The 15,871-nt window shown below is 43.8% G+C and overlaps 1 pseudogene across 1 annotated transcript; it reads right to left on the minus strand.

The window, feature by feature from the left end:
- Positions 1–387: 387 nt before the first annotated feature.
- Positions 388–3,619, minus strand: LOC308271184 (protein FAM162A-like; annotated as a pseudogene). The gene is made up of 2 exons: positions 3,562–3,619; positions 388–780 (listed from the first exon to the last, which is right to left on the minus strand). The product of its transcript is annotated as a protein FAM162A-like (transcript).
- Between the last annotated feature and the right edge of the window lie 12,252 nt (positions 3,620–15,871).

Genomic DNA, 15,871 nt, shown 5'->3' on the forward strand with positions numbered 1-15,871 from the left:
GGATACAAAATTTGACAGAATTGGCACTTTTTGCTGGGCATGGTGGTACGCACTTGTAATTCCAATACTTGGGAGGCTGAGACAGAAGGATCATATGTTCATGACCAGTCTCAGCTACTTAGTGAGGCCTGGTTTCAAAATAAAGAATAAAAAATAGGATTGAGGGTATAGCTCAGAGGTAGAATGCCCCTGGGTTCAATCCCCAGTACCACAAAAAAAATGTCTTTATTTACTTAAGCATGCATGCATGCATGTATGTACTGGGGATTGAACCCAAGGACATTCTACCTCTGAGCTACACCCTCAGTCCTCTTTTTAATGCAGGGTCGCAACTTGCTGCAATATTATTCCTGGATTTTCAAACTCCAGCTGGCATGGATATTTCTGCTACTCCATTTTGGCCTTCATAGCTTCTTCTCTCAGACGAGCTTTCTTTTCTAAGTTCATGCTTGTTAAAGACTCATGTCTTTGCAGCCTTCTTGCCCTCAGAAACCACCAGGATCCATCCCACCACTGTCAGGGCAATCGTTGTATAGCTGATCTTCACCCGGATCTTGTTCTTTGCGGCATCAAGTATCTCAAACGAGACAGTCTCTGGGACTTCGTTTTCCGTTTTGAAGCGACCTGACCATACCAGGATCTTCCTCTCCCAATCCGTGGGTTTGTGTAATGGCACTCTGTGGCTGTATGTCTGGGGTGGAGGTTTGGGACTAGTGCAAAATCCATTTATTCTCTTCTAATCAGAGTTTATGGTAAACCTTAGAGATGAGGCAGCGTCACTTTTTTTTTAATTTTATTTTATTGGTGCACTGTATTCATACATCATAGTGGGATACAAACTTTTGTAGACATACATGCACACATCGCCCAGTCAGCCCCCACCCGATCCCCACCCCATTCTCTCCCCATCCCTCCTTCCCATGCTTGGCTTAGTGGTTGACATCTAGTATTATAGCAATTTATCCAAAATTAAAAATGATAATCTCACATAACAGTTTCATTTGTCTGATACCAAGCGTTTGATGATTTAAAGATAGCATTTCAATATTTCTTTTTGCTTTCTTTCTTACTAGAGCATATTTTTTTCTGTTTTTTTAGGTGAAACTATCATATATTTATATATTTATTTTTCAGAAAAAAATCTATCCTAATATGGAATATGAATTCTAGATACCCAAAACGATCTTGAAAAAGAACAAAGCTAGCAGATATATATTTTCTGATTTCAAACCATATAAAGCTACAATAATTGAAACAGTGTAGTACTGTTCTAAAGGCAGATATATAGACCATTGGAGTTAAATACAAGCCTAGAGCTAAATTCTTCCCTATATTGTCAAGTTATTTTTGACAAGGTTTCCACGAACATTTGGTGGTGGAAATAATAATCTTTTAACTAAATATTGTTGAAAAATAATAATTACATGGAAAAGAATAAAATTGGACCTTTACCTAATCCCATATACAAGTATTAACTCAAAATAGATAAAAGACCTAAATATAAATCTTAAGACTATAAACTTTTAGGAGAAAATCTGGGTCATAAAACCTCACAACATTGAAATTGGCAGTGATTTCTTGGATATGATTTCAATGGCACAGGCAACAGAAGAATATACAAACTCCCTAAAAAATAAAAGAAAATATTGTATATCCAAAGACAATGTAAACAGAGTTAAAAGTTACTAATAGAATTGGATAAAATATTTCCAAATGCTATATCTGAAGGTATATTAATATTCCAACTAGAAATCCTAAAAATTAACAATAAAGGCAAACAATACAACTTAGAGATAGGTAAAAGACTAACATAAATAATGAATCTCCACAGATAACCAATCTTAGTTGTCTGTTGGATGGAAACTCTTGTTTCTCTGGTTCTGGTGAGTGTTACCTATTTCTTCTTTGTAGTTAATCTCTTTGGGTATTTTCTCTAGCACTGGTTTTGAAGACATAAATTCCTTCAGTGTCTGTTTGTCATGGAAGCTTCTTATTTCTCCATCTAATTTGATAGAAAGTTTTGCTGGATAGGAAATTTTTGGCTGGAAGTTGTTTTCTTTCAGAGTTTGGAATATGTTACTCCAAGCCCTTCTGGCTCTCATGACTTGGTTTGGGAAGTCTGGAGTGATTCTAATTGGTTTGCCTCCGAATGTCACTTGGCCCTTTGTTTTTGTTGCCTTTAAGATTCTCTGCTTGGCTTCCACATTGGTCATTTTGACAATTATATGGCGTGGGGATCCTCTTCTCCGATCCTGTCTAAAGGGAGTTCTATAAGTTTCCTGGATCTGTGTATCAACCTCTTGCTCTATATTTGGAAAATTTTCTGCTATTACTTCCTTGAAGAGATTGTTGATCCCTTTGGTATCACTTTCTTTTCCCTCCTCTATTCCAATTATTCTTAGGTTAGCTCTCTTAAGATGTGCCCATATTTCTTCAATGTCAGATTCCTGCTGTTGGATATCTTTTTCTAGATTAGAAACTATGCATTCATTTTTGGATTGCTCATCTTCTAAGAGTGAGATTCTGTTCTCCATGTGGTCTAATCGGTTGTTTTTGCTTTGAATTGAGGCCTTTACTTCATTAATTGCATCCTTTATCTCTTTTTGGCTCTCTCTGAGTTCTTTTCGAAGCACCTCTATTATTTCTACAGTTATTTTCCTGATTTGATCTTCTAGAAATCTCTGATTTTCTGTTTTATCAGGTTCTGATGTTGTGGGGTTGTGCACATTCATTACTCCAGTGTTATTCCTCTTTCCCATGATTTCGGAGGTTTGTGCCTTCTCTGGGTTCTTCCCTTGGGTCACTATGGCTTCACTTAAGGTGCTCTGGATCTCGAGTCTGTATTATCTCAGACCCCACTACTCCTTTACTGGGTTGTATCACAGAGTCTCCGACCCAGGGAGTCGATAGAGGCTGCTTTAAACTATGGGGTGTGCCAGGTTGCACGTTCTCCTATGGTGTGATATCTCTGCCACCACCACTTCCTCACTGGGTCAAGTCCCAGGAGGCCCAATACTGCGATTTCTCCTCTGTGGCCCGCAATTTGACTCACTGTTCTTGAGTACGCAGATGTAGCTGTACTGGACTCGGTGAATTCACTGCTGCTGCCGCCGCCGGTGGCAATATGGCGCCTCTGCCACGCCCTCGGCCATGAGGCTGGTGTATTTTTTCTTCTCTGGTTTTGATTTCCACTCTGAATCCCTGCAGCGTGTGCTGAGCTCAGCCACTGGGAGCTTTAAATGCTGTCTGCGCCGAAAGATCCCGCCTGGCTGTTCCGCAGCGACTCTCCTGGCTTGCTGTAGCCGTCCGTTGAGTTCGCCGCTGCCGCCGGCAGTATGGCGCTGCTGCCGTGTCCTCGGGCGCGTGTGTCTCCTCTGTGGCCCTGAGCTCTGTTCTCAGTCCGCTTTCTCTCTGGAGCCTGGTGGGTTTTTTTGTTTTTCTGGTGATGGTGTTTTCTGGCTATGAAAGGCGCTCTTTTTGTGGTAATGGAGATTGGTTGTTAGCGAGACTCTTAAGCCCCGCTTTTCTCGGTCGCCATCTTCCCGGAAGATCCAGCGTCACTTTTATACAACCTAAAACAATTTCCCGCCGCCAGGCGCAGGCCGTGGTAACTCCCCATGACCAACTTCTCCGCCAACCACACAATACTTCCGCCACCTTGAGGCACTGCTGCGCTCAAAGTCACCCAGCGCCAGCCAGTTCTGTATTTATCCATTTATCTATTTATTTATTTATTTATTTATTTATTTATTTTGTGGGTCTGGGGATGGAACCCAGGGGCATTTGTCCTCCGACCTACACCCCCTGCCCTATTTTTTATTCTTTTTTTTTTTTTTTTTTTTTTGAAACCGGGTCTCACTGAGTTGCAGAGGGCCTCACTAAGTTGAGGCTGTCCGTGAACCGCGATCCTCCAGTCTCAGCCTCCCAAATGCTGGGATTACAAGTGTGCGCCACCACGCCCGGCTCCTGTTTTTATTTAAACAAGATCTCACTAGGTTGATAAGAGCCTACTACATGCTGAGGCTGGTCTCGAACGTGCACTTTAAAGATGTTTGCTGATTTGGATAGTTTCTGATGAGAACTCTGCTATAATTCTTATCTGGTTCCTGTGACTATAATGTTCTCTTTCTTCCAGCTGGCTCCAAGATTTTTCCTTTGTTTTTTGTTTTCTATAGTTTGAATATGATATGCCTGGGTGTGGTGTGTGTGTGCATGTGCGTGTGTGTGTGTGTGTGTGTGTGTGTGTGTGTGTGTGTTCTCATGCACACATGCATGTGACTGTCTACCTACAGGTACATATCTCTATGTAGCATCAAAGTAATAATATAGCCACAAACAAGACCTGCTGACGGGTGTTAAAATCCACGATGTAAAAGTTTAAGCAAAAACCGGATGTTTGCAGTCTCAGAGGATTCCCCACCAAAATATTTGGTAATCACAAAGAGGAAAATAGTAACTTTACAGCAGAAAATCCTAGCAGACGCCACATTAATGAAGTAACCCAGGTTAACATCACAGAACAGACCCTCGCTGTGTCCTCTCTGCCAGGATGATTGAGAGGGAACCAGCATCCCCATGGCATCCTTCATAGCAACATCTGACTTCAACCTCATGGTGACAGAACATCAGACAAGCCCAAACTGAGGGCCAGGCTACCGAACAAGTGACCCAAACTCTGCAAGGCTCAAGGTCGCACAAGATAAGACATGATGGACTGGAGGAGACAGAGGGGGCCGCCCTGTAAGTAAATGCAGTTTGGGTTGGACCCGGGAACTATTTGGAATTCTGAGCTGGATCCCAGGATGTAAAAGGGGCATGAAGGGAAAAAGGAGAGTGAGTCCAACACCTGTTGTAGTCTCTTTGATAATATTACCCCAAGGTTAAATACTTCGTTTGGCAGATTTTCTGTGATTATGTAAGATGTTAACAGAAGGGGAAGTTGGGTAAAGTATATATGGGAACTCAGAGTACTATTTTTACAATTTGACTAGGAGTCTAAAATTATCTCAAAAAGTTAAGGAGAAAAACATACAATACTTTCTGAAGACTGTACGGCCTGTCACGCCTCGTGCCACGCCTTGTGCTCCACCTATGCTGTCCTCTTAGTCCTCGTGTCTTAAGTAGGTTTTGGCTGTTGAGCTGAAGCACTGGTTATGCAAAGTGTGGTCAGGCCAGCGACAGCTGGAAACCTATTAAAAATGCCAATTCTTAGCCGTGTGTGGCAATCTCAGTACTTGGGAGGCTGGAACAGGAGGATCGCAGATTCAAGACCAGCCTCAGCAACTTAGCAAGACCCTGTTTCAAAACAAAAAATAAAATGGGGCTAGGAATGTAGCTTGGAGGTAGAATGGCCTTGGGTTCAATACCCAGTACCAAAGAAGAAAGGAAGGAAGATAGGAAGGAAGGAGGAAGGGAAGGAGGGAAGTTTTTAGGTCCTATAACTCAACCTAAGGACTCAGAAACTGTGAGGGTAGGGCCCAGCGATCTGTATTTTAACAAGCCCTTCAGGCGATTCTTAGTGCACTGACCTCTGAGAACCAGTGCTATAAGCATCAGAGCATCATGACCTGTCTGGTGACATGGGGACTGGAAACCAGAGGCCTCTCCCAGGTCTGGCACACTCCACCATCTCTCCACCTCTTGCATGGGATAAGGAACTAGTCTTTGTTCAATATATATGCCTAAGTGGAAGCAAATGCAATTTTCTCAATACAAAAGCAATTAGAACCAGCCTTCCACAAAGTCCTGCTGTAATCACCAGCTCTTGGCGCCCTCTCGGCCTTGCAGAGCCGCCTCCTCCCGGCCCGCCCGCCCCCAGCCTTCTCTTAAGCCCGCCTGGCCGACTCCGGACCCCAGGCTTCAGTGCCCTGCACTGAGTCATGTCCTGTATTACTCATCACAGCCTCGTAATGATTTATTTTTGTCTTGACTTTGGTTGAGATGTCCCTGTGTAATATAGCAGGGGGTTATGTTTGGACTCCTTAAGCCCCTTAAAGGTTATGGCTGGGTTTTTACCTCTCTCCTGCCGGTACATGGTAGGGGCCAGTAAATGCTGCTTTTTTTTACTTGACTTAGAAGAAAGGCTCTAGGGAACCCACACTGGGGTTTTGGAAGTTGTACTTATTATTGTTTTTTGCCGTTATGACTGTACTTTTGAGATAAAACTTTGTGGAAATGAAAAAATAAAGACTTATTTTTCATTGAAGAATACAGTCGTAAACATCAGCCATAAAGGACAGAGAGGAAAGCCGTCCCTGGCACTTGGCCTGCATCTGCATTGTAGGGGAAGAGAAAATGTTTCCCTCTACTCTTTTTGTGGTTGTTGTTAATATTGAGGGTTCAACCCAGAGACAGTCTACCTCTAACTACAACCCAAACCCTTTTTGTATTTTTTTATTTTGAAACAAAAGTTTTGTTAAATTGCACAGACTGATCTCAAACCTGTGATCCTCCTGTCTCAGACTCCCAAATACTGGGACTACAAGCATATACCACCATACCCAACTTCTTCTGCTCCTGTGTTCAGTGAATGGGGCTGTATTGGTCAGGGTTCACTAGAGTAACAGAACATACGGAACACGTATATGGTAAAAGGGGCTTTATCAAATCAGCTCACAGTCAAAGCAGTGGAGTCCCAAGGTGCTGACTACGCGTGGCGAGCTGGAGGACCCAGAAGCTGGCCCAGTGGCCCACGAGCTGGAGTCTCAGAATCAGACTGACCACTAGTTCAGTCCCAGTCCAAGATGGAAGGCCAGGAAACTCTTTGGAGAAATGATGGCGAAGGTCCAGTTGAAAGAGCTGAAGGCCGATGTCTCGCATGAGAGCAGGTGCGCTTTCTTCTGGATGAACCACACGCGCCTTCACGCGGCTTTCTCCTTTTACCCAGGTCCTGCACCCATCAGAACCATGCTGCCCACATTGAGGGCAGGACTGCCCCTTCCACCTGCCATTACCAAAACCAGTCATTGCATCGACACACTCAAAGTCACCTCATCTCGGGTGTTTCATGATCCAGTCAGATTGACAACCCAGACTCACCATCACAGGAGCCCTGCAAATGAAACTGACGAAAGTCAGATCAGCAGGAGAAAAAACATCCACCTTGCATTCTATATAAAAATACTTCATATTTTATATGGCACAGAGCCATCATGGGAAAGAAGTGGAAACCCCAAAGGAGTATGTAAGCCTGAAAATTGCTGTGCCACTTTAACCGAGAGCCATAAATTGTGAAGACGTGACAAGACAAAGCATAAGGGGTCTGGACTTCACGGGGTAGTAAATTGTGGGAGGTAAATACATATGGGGAGTTAATGAAAGATAAGGATTCGTTTCTGTGGATTCAAGTTGGTGCCACCTCCATGAGTGTCACTTCTTCCTGGTAAAGGAGAGAGGACAAGGGGACACATTTAAAAATGGAAATGAGTCAGCAGTGCACACTTGTAATCCCAGTACTTGGGAGGCCGAGACAGGAGGACCACAGGTTCAAGGACAGCCTCAGCAATGTAGCAAGGCGCCAATGAGACCCTGCTGCCAAATAAAGAAATAAAATTGGGCCAGGGACCTAGCTTGGAGATAGAATGTCTTTGGGTTCAATCCCCAGGATGAAGAGATGTTCCTGCATCCACTGTTTCTCAGTTGACGTCAGCTCAAACTAATCCTGATGTCAAAGTGACATATTTGGAGGAAGGCTCATTCTGATTCCCTCCGCCATCAGGCCAGGCTGCTGCTGCTGCCAGAAAGCCATCTCTTCCCTGCATCTTGGGCATCTTCTCTGCCTTTTCCAGTCATTGTGGATTGCACAGAGGGGAAAAAAAATAACTACTCTGGAAACTGTGCTCCAAGTGAGTTCCTAGAGATGAAAGTAAAGACTTAGCACTCTGGGTTGATGCATGAGGGGATGCTATTTGTGAGTTTAAAAAAAAAAAAATACACCACCCCACAGCTCACCTCAAGTAGATTTCTGCATGTTCTTTTTGTGTGTGTGTGTGGTACTAGGGATGGAACCCAGTGGCATTCTACCTCCGAGTTACACCCTGTCCTATTTTTTATTCTTTATTTATTTTTGTTTTGGTTTGTTTTTTTGGTGGTACTGGGGTTCCTGGAAACCCTTCTACCTCCGGGCTATACTCCCAGACCTATTTTTATACTGATAATTTTGATGCAGCCTTCTGCATGTGAACATTTGAGAACCCCTAATTTATGGCGTGAACAAAGAGAATCATTCCAACAAAGACAATGAACCAGCCTGGGAGCTGGGGAGGAGGATTCACAGACACCCGAGACGGTTACGGCATAGCTCTCTGCATTCAGATCCGTTGGGCCGAGCACCCCCAAAATGATGAAACCCCTGCATGGTGCCCATCCCCTGAAAGGTTTCTGCCTTTCTTGGATATCACCTCTCCCCAGCTCTGTGTACAATAGAGGGATTCACCTCTGATTTCTCACAACTCCTTGGAGGCGGTTTATAAATATCAAGGCCTGCTCTAGGCAAGCAGCTTCTAAGGTAAATCTCGGCAGCCCCTTGACTTAAGGGCACCAGCCACCCTGCAGGATCAGGTTGCATGGCCAAGACTGAAGGTAAGTCTCCAGGAAAGAGCTGGAGGATCAGGAAGGGGTGAGAGTCGTGTGGAAGAGGTCGGGGTAGGCTGCAAGGAAGAGTTTGCCTAGAAAACGGGGTGGGAGAACAGACCCAAGGAATGAAAACTCATAGCTAAGGATGCGAGTGGGCGATAAGGAGACCCTGGCTCCCAGGACAGATTCCGTGTCCTACACCCGACGTGCAGTCTTCCTGAACACCGCCCAGGAGCGCGCACAGGTCCAGAGTGAAGCAAAACCGAATCTTCCTTTCTTTTTATTTTCTTCTGACAAAGAAAAAGTAGAAATAGCTGTAGGACAAATGAACATTGGGGCCACTTTCAGAAACACCAGGGCAACTCAATTAGGGGACAACTAGCTGAGTTAAACCTTGGGATGGGATATTTAAGAAAATTTCAACACTGGGCGTGGAGGCGCACTCTTGTAATCCCCGCGCTTGGGAGGCGGAGACAGGAGGATCACGCAGGTTCGAAGCCAGCCACGCTGTCTTAGGAGACCCTGTTTCCAAATAAAAATATAAAAAGTAGGTCTGGGAGTGTAGCCCGGAAATAGAAGGGTTTCCAGGAACCCCAGTACCACCAAAAAAAAAAAAAAAGAAAGAAAAAGCAGAGCACGGTCCCTCACCAAGCCTGCTCAGGGCACATCTCTCTCGCTCTGCCATTTCTTTGTGCCCCTTCAAGGTAATTAGAGCAAGAAATGCTATAACTAGCCTGTTGCAGGATGCCCCGTCCCCACAGCTCGGTCCCTAGAGACAAAGGAACCCCGAGGCCGGAGTTGGAAAGCAGGTTACTTTATTCCCTAGTGAAGGCTCAGTGAGCGAAGCTTTAGGATCTGAGCAGTAAGCAAAGAACATCAAGTTCTTTATATCCTTGATCCCCTAATTTTTGGAGGGAGAGGTAAGCGCAGATTTATTTTACCTAGCTCAAGGACAGAAACAGAATAGCTGTTAACCCATTTATTATCTCTCTTTCTACCCGCCTTGTGTCTTATCTTGCAGAAGGCCCAGAGAGACTCTGCCTTGGTTATATTAGGGGGAGCTGGCACTGGGTTGTACCTCTGCAGAGATTTAGAGAAGCCTGTTCTGTGTCTTATCTCCGAAGCTGTCTGTGTGTTCATATTTTAGGATGTGTGTGTGTGAAGCTTTATTCTTTTAATTTTTAAATTTCTATCCAAAAGTAGCTCCAAGGATCCAGCCAGGTTCCAACCTCAGCCTCAAACCATAGCTTGGAAAATTAAAGGTGCCTACCTCTACGACGAAAGAAAGAGAGGTCAAAAGCCACCCATACTGTAACTAATAATAATAACAATAATAATAAGAAATATCTAAGAAGGACGGAAAGTAATAACATGATAAGAAGGCAAATATATCACAACCAAAAATATTAAAATAAAGGAACATAGGCCGGGCATGGTGGCGCACGCTTGTAATCCCAGCGCTTGGGAGGCTGAGACAGGAAAATCGCACAGGTTCGAAGCCAGCCTCAGCTACTTAGTGAGGCTCTCAGCAACCTAGTGAGACCCTGTTTCCAAATAAAATATAAAAAAGGTCTGGGAGTATAGCCCGGAGGTAGAAAGCCTCTGGGTTCCACCCCCCAGTACCACCAAAAAATAAAAAAATAAAAAAATCCCCCCCAAAAAAATAAAAAAATAAAGGAACATGGCATGAAAAAGAGAGGTAAAAGTTGAGAAGAACTCAACTCAGAAGAAAAGTATAAAGAGGAAGGAAGTTCATCACAATTGTCTTACATGATAAAATGATATTTTAAACGCCTAAGAAATAAAACAAGAGCTGAACAAGAGATAACATAATAAACTAAACAAAGGAGGTGGCAAGCCTTAACGAGTAGAAGACTCGTTAAGAAGTCAGAAGGAAAACTGGGTATAGCAGTGCACACCTGTAATCCCTGTACTTGGGAAGCTGAGACAGGAGGATCACAGGTTTGAGGCCAGCCTCGGCAACTTAGTGAGGCTGTTGGCAACTTAGTGAGGGCCTAACAACTTATTGAGATCCCATTTCAAATTAAAAAAATAATAAAATAAGCTGGGCATGGTGGCGCACGCTTGTAATCCCCGTGCTTGGGAGGCTGAGACAGGAGGATCTTACAGGTTCGAAGCCAGCCTCAGCTACTTAGTGAGGCTTTCAGCAACTTAGTGAGACCCTGTTTCCAAATAAAATATTTTTTTAAAAAAAAGGTCCGGGAGTATAGCCCGGAGGTAGAAAGCCTCTGGCTTCCATCCCCAGTACCACCAAAAAATAAAATAAATAATAAATAATAATAATAAAATAGGCTGGGGTATTTTAGGTAGAATGCCCCTGGGTTCAATCTCCAGCACCACCAAAAAAAGATGGAAAGAGAAAAGAAAGAAAGGAAGGAAGGAAGGAAGGAAGGAAGGAAGGAAAAGGGAAGAGAAGGAAGGGAAAGAAAAGAAAACGACTAGCCTTCCCAAGAATTGAGTAACTGACACAATTGCAAGGTCAAGGTACTTGGGTAGAATAAAAAGATTTTTTAAAGCAAAGAAATTAAAGCAACCGGGGAGAAGGAAGGAGTGCAAAGACAATCTAACCTAAAGAGAAAGACCCAAAGTCAGAGAATTCAAAAAACATAATAGAAGGTGCATTCAAGGAGAAAATACAAGGAAATTTTCTCAAAAGGACACAAGGTGAATCTGCAGGTGAAAAGACGACAGCTAATTCTAAAAGAAAGGGAAGAAAGATAGTGTCTCGCTGTGCCTGCTCAGGCCTGGCGGGCTAACAGTGTGGTCCCCAGCGGTTAATAGCTGTGTGATTCTGAATCACTTACTTACCCTCTCCCTGGGCCTGCATTTTCTCATTTGTAAATGTGGATATAAATGGTATTTCTCATCAGTGTTGAACGAGATCATCATATACAGGGCTGAGCACAGTGACTGGCTCATGAGTGCTTAATAAAATAGTAGCTATTTTGGTTGTCATAGCGAGGGTACTGAAGATCAAACTACAGACAGGATTCTATGGGTATCAGTGCAGAAAAGCAAAACTGCCTACAGAAACCTCAGGTTTCTCCACAACAACACCATCTGCCAGGCAATGAGAGAATTATGTCTTCAAAGTTCTAAACGATCTGGCTGGGCATGGTAGCACACACTTGTAATCCCAGTACTCGGGAGGCAGAGACAGGAGGATCACGCAGGTTCGAAGCCATCCTCAGCTACTTAGTGAGGCTCTCAGCAACTTAGTGAGACCCTGTTTCCAAATAAAACAGAAAATAGGTCTGGGAGTGTAACTCAGAGGTAGAAAGCCCCTGGGTTCAATCCCCAGTAACACACACACACACACACACACACACACACACACACACATTCTAAAGGTTCTAAAGTGCTTTCTAGCCAGGCATGGTGGCACACACCTGTAATCCCACTTGCTCAGGAGGCGGAGGCAGGAGGATCTCAAATTTGAGGCCAGCCTGGGCAATTTAGGCCCTGGTTTAATCCCCAGGACTACAAAATAAATGAACAAATAAATAATGTGCCTTTTTTTTGGGGGGGGGCAGTACTGGGAATTGAACCTAGGGGCATTCTACCTCTGAGCTATATATCCCCAGCCTTATTTTTTATTCTTTATTTTGAAACAAGGTCTCACTAAGTTGTGGAGGGCCTCACTAAGTCGCTGAGACTGGCCATGAATCTGGATCCTCCTGTCTCAGCCTCCCAAGTACTGAGATTTTAAGCATGTGCCACCAAGCCTGGATGAAATAAATAACGTGCTTTCTAAGAACATTAGACTTAAATACAAGGTGACAGAAAATCCAGCCAGCCACACAGGAATCCCAATAAAGAACCCAGCTCTGCTGGCGTGGTGGCGCACGCTTGTAATCCCCACACATGGGAGGCGGAGACAGGAGGATCGCGCAGGTTTGAAGCCAGCCGCCCTGGCTTAAGAGACCCTGTTTCCAAATAAAATAGGCCTGGGAGTGTAGCCCGGAGATAGAAGGGTTCCATCCCCAGTACCACCAAAAAAAAAAAAAAAAAAAAAAAAAAAACCAGGTCTGAGCCGGGCACACGCCCATAATCCCAGAACTTCGGGGGATCTCAGGTTCAAGGCCAGCCTCAGCAATTTAGTGAGACCTTCAGCAGCTTAGCATGACACTGTTTCAAAATAAAATGAATGCATAAAAAGGGCTGGGGGTGTATATTGAAGGTAGAATCCCCTGAGCTCAATCCCACATCAAAAGGACGGGTGGGAAGTAGTGATCGCCTTACTAAAATAATTCTGAGAATTTATGACTAAAGACTGTGAATGCTCTAAAGTAGAACACTGAAGGAAAAAAACTCAGATTTTGGGGGAAAGAAATGAAAGGAAAAGCAAATTGTTTAACGTAGGAGTCAGTCAACATGTGTGAGTGAAACCGCTCATTATTTTAAAATGAAAGAAAGATGTACAATGACTTCGAGATCTTTCCTTTGTTTTGTGGTGCGGTGGCTTGAGCCCCGGGGTGTTCTAGCTCCAAGCTATATCCTGGCCCTTTTTAACTTTTGTTATAAAACTGGGCCTCAGTCGCTGAGGCTGGCTTCAGACCTGTGTCCTCCTGCCTCAGCCTCCCAGGCACTAGGATTATAGGTATGCGCCACTGCACACGCTTATATTTTACTTCTTAACTTTACACAGCTCTTTTGAGAAATATCATCTCCTAAAAGGAGAAACATTTGAAGTTTAGCGATTTCCTCATTTCTTGTCAGTTATTTTGCCTTTTATATTAAAGTAAAATTACATGTAATTAACGTTTTTCAAGTGTCATATGTGGATTCGTTCCGTTTTACACCTGCTTTTTGTTCTGCAGCTTTCTCTTTATCTAACTGTATTCTCATACCTAAAAATTATGTTTTATTATGTTTTAAATTATGTTCAGTCAACATTAGTGATGTTTTTCCTGGATTGAAGTATTTGTAATAATTTTTCACTTTTAGATTATTTTGCAGTTATGCAAAAGAATATGTGTGTGTGTGTGTGTGTGTGTGTGTGTGTGTGTGTGTGTGTGTACTGGGGATTAAACCCAAGGTTATTCTACCTCTGAGCTATACCCCAGTCCTGTTTTATTTTGAAATAAGTTCTCTCTAAATTGCAGAGGGCTTTACTAAATTGCTGAGGCTGGCTTTAAACCTGTTATTCTCCTGTCTCAGGCTCCCAAGTACTGGGATTACAGGCGTGCACTACCACACCCGCCTAAAGGGAACATTTTTACAAACCCAGTAGAGGGATTTTTTTTCTTAAGAGGAAAAATCAAGCCACCATGGTGTCACAGGCCTTTAATCCCAGTACTTGGAAGGCTGAGACAGGAGGATCACAGGTTTGAAGCCAGCCTCAGCAACTTAGTGAGACCCTGTTGCAAAATAAAAAGTAAAATAGGGCTGTGAGTACAGCTGAGACACAGAAGGTCCCTGGGGTCAACCCCTAGTACCAGGGAGGAAAAAAAAAATGGAAGTAAATATACCAAGATGCTAACAGTTATTAAATCTGAGTTATAGATCTACAATCAATGATTAGTTGTTTCTTTGTAGTTATTGTTTTTTAAATATTCATCATTAAAATGTAAGAGAAAATGGAATTCATGACAGTCAGGTGTGGTGGCGCACACCTGTAATCCCAGTACCTGGGAGGCTACGACGGGAGGATGAGGCCAGCCTCAGCAACTTGGTGAGACCCTGTTGCAAAATAAAAATTATGAAAGGGCTGGAGGATATAATACCCCTGGTTTTAATTTACCCCAGCACCTCCTCCAAAAATGAGTTCAGTACCATGTAGTAGAAAAATCAGAGCGATTTGGATCTGAATAATGGCAAATTTGTGAGTTTCTCCCAGTGTTGGCTTCCCCTTCAGTGAGACAGGCTAACTGTGCCAACCCTGCAGGTGAGTGGCCTGGCTCTAAAGAGAGAATGCCTATAAAATGACCAGGAGTGCCGGGCTCACAGCAAGCTCTTAAAGTCAATCAAGAGACAAGCGTTGGCCATGTTCTGAATGACACGGGCCTGCCGTGGGCACCCTACTGTCCCCTTCTGATCTCAGAGTCACACTGGCCACAGAGACACGCTGTGTCCATTTCAGCTGTTATTGTACCATTGAACTAGCTGCCTCTGCTCGTAAACACCCCTACCTGTGTTTTAAATCATTTATCCAATGCAAGTAAGTTAAGCTCTAAGGGCGTCGAGACGAGAATGTCTGGCTTCTAGGTTGGGGTCTCCTGGCAGCTATTTCAAGTATTTCGGGGCCAGGATCTGTGCGCTACTGTGATCGTTGGGTTATGCATTCACTTAGCAAACGTTTACAGAGGACCTACGACCTTCCAGGTGCTGCGCCCGGGCATTCCCGGTAGAACGATGAGGAAGACACAGCCCAGTCTTAGGAGACTTACAGACTTCAGACTCAATTTGGCCATAGGGAACCAATCAACGGAAGGGTCCCAGGGGTTGGATGAGTGTTGAGGTGAATCGCTTGCCTCTTAAGATCTAAATAAGATGGTTCTAAGCTCCCCACCCCCACCCCCAGACTGCTGCGAATTCTAGTGGACCTGTTGCTCCCATGGTCACATATGGGTCGGATCTAATGAGGGTTTTTGTGATGGCCCCTGAGCACTGCCCAGTGTGAACTGGTGTGTGGTCCCTGTTCCGCATCCTCACCCCACCAGTACACATGTCCATAACGCTGGATCTTCTCTCCCTCCTCCCATCCAGTCTCACTTTCTCAGCCTCTCTTGGATTATTCTGGGGAAACTACCATTTCTCACCTTCCATGAAGAATTCTAATAGCTCCTTTTTTTTTCATGGCCCTTCTCCTTCCAATTTGACACTTTCAATGGCAAAATGGCCTATTGTCTCTTATTCCCAATAAATACTTCTAAATAGCTTCACAAAGAACAAGAATTCTTTAAAATTATGTCTGATGAGAATGTCACTGTAGATTGTATTCCAAGATCTGTCTAGAATAGAGAGCCATCAGGGTGAGAATATCCAGTTACAATTATTTGTCCTTAATACAAAACGCGTTCCATTTCATTTATTTATCTTGTTTTTCATGTCAGTGATGGAGATGGGGGTGGGGTGGATCCTAACAAAGTTTGAATTCCTCGTCAAAGGCAGCTTTCTCATGGAATGCTTCAAGCATTCACTCTCTGAGCTGGAGTGCCCAAACCATTTTTCTTCATCAACAGACAATTGCCTCTTACCCAGAGAAACTCAAAGGCACTTTTAGCAAATGTGTCTTCAATCAGTTCTATTTTCGAAGCCCTGCCTGAGTGGACAC

Source organism: Muscardinus avellanarius (genome assembly GCF_963383645.1).
Source record: "Muscardinus avellanarius genome assembly, chromosome: 12".
In the NCBI taxonomy this organism is placed as follows: Eukaryota; Metazoa; Chordata; class Mammalia; order Rodentia; family Gliridae; genus Muscardinus; species Muscardinus avellanarius.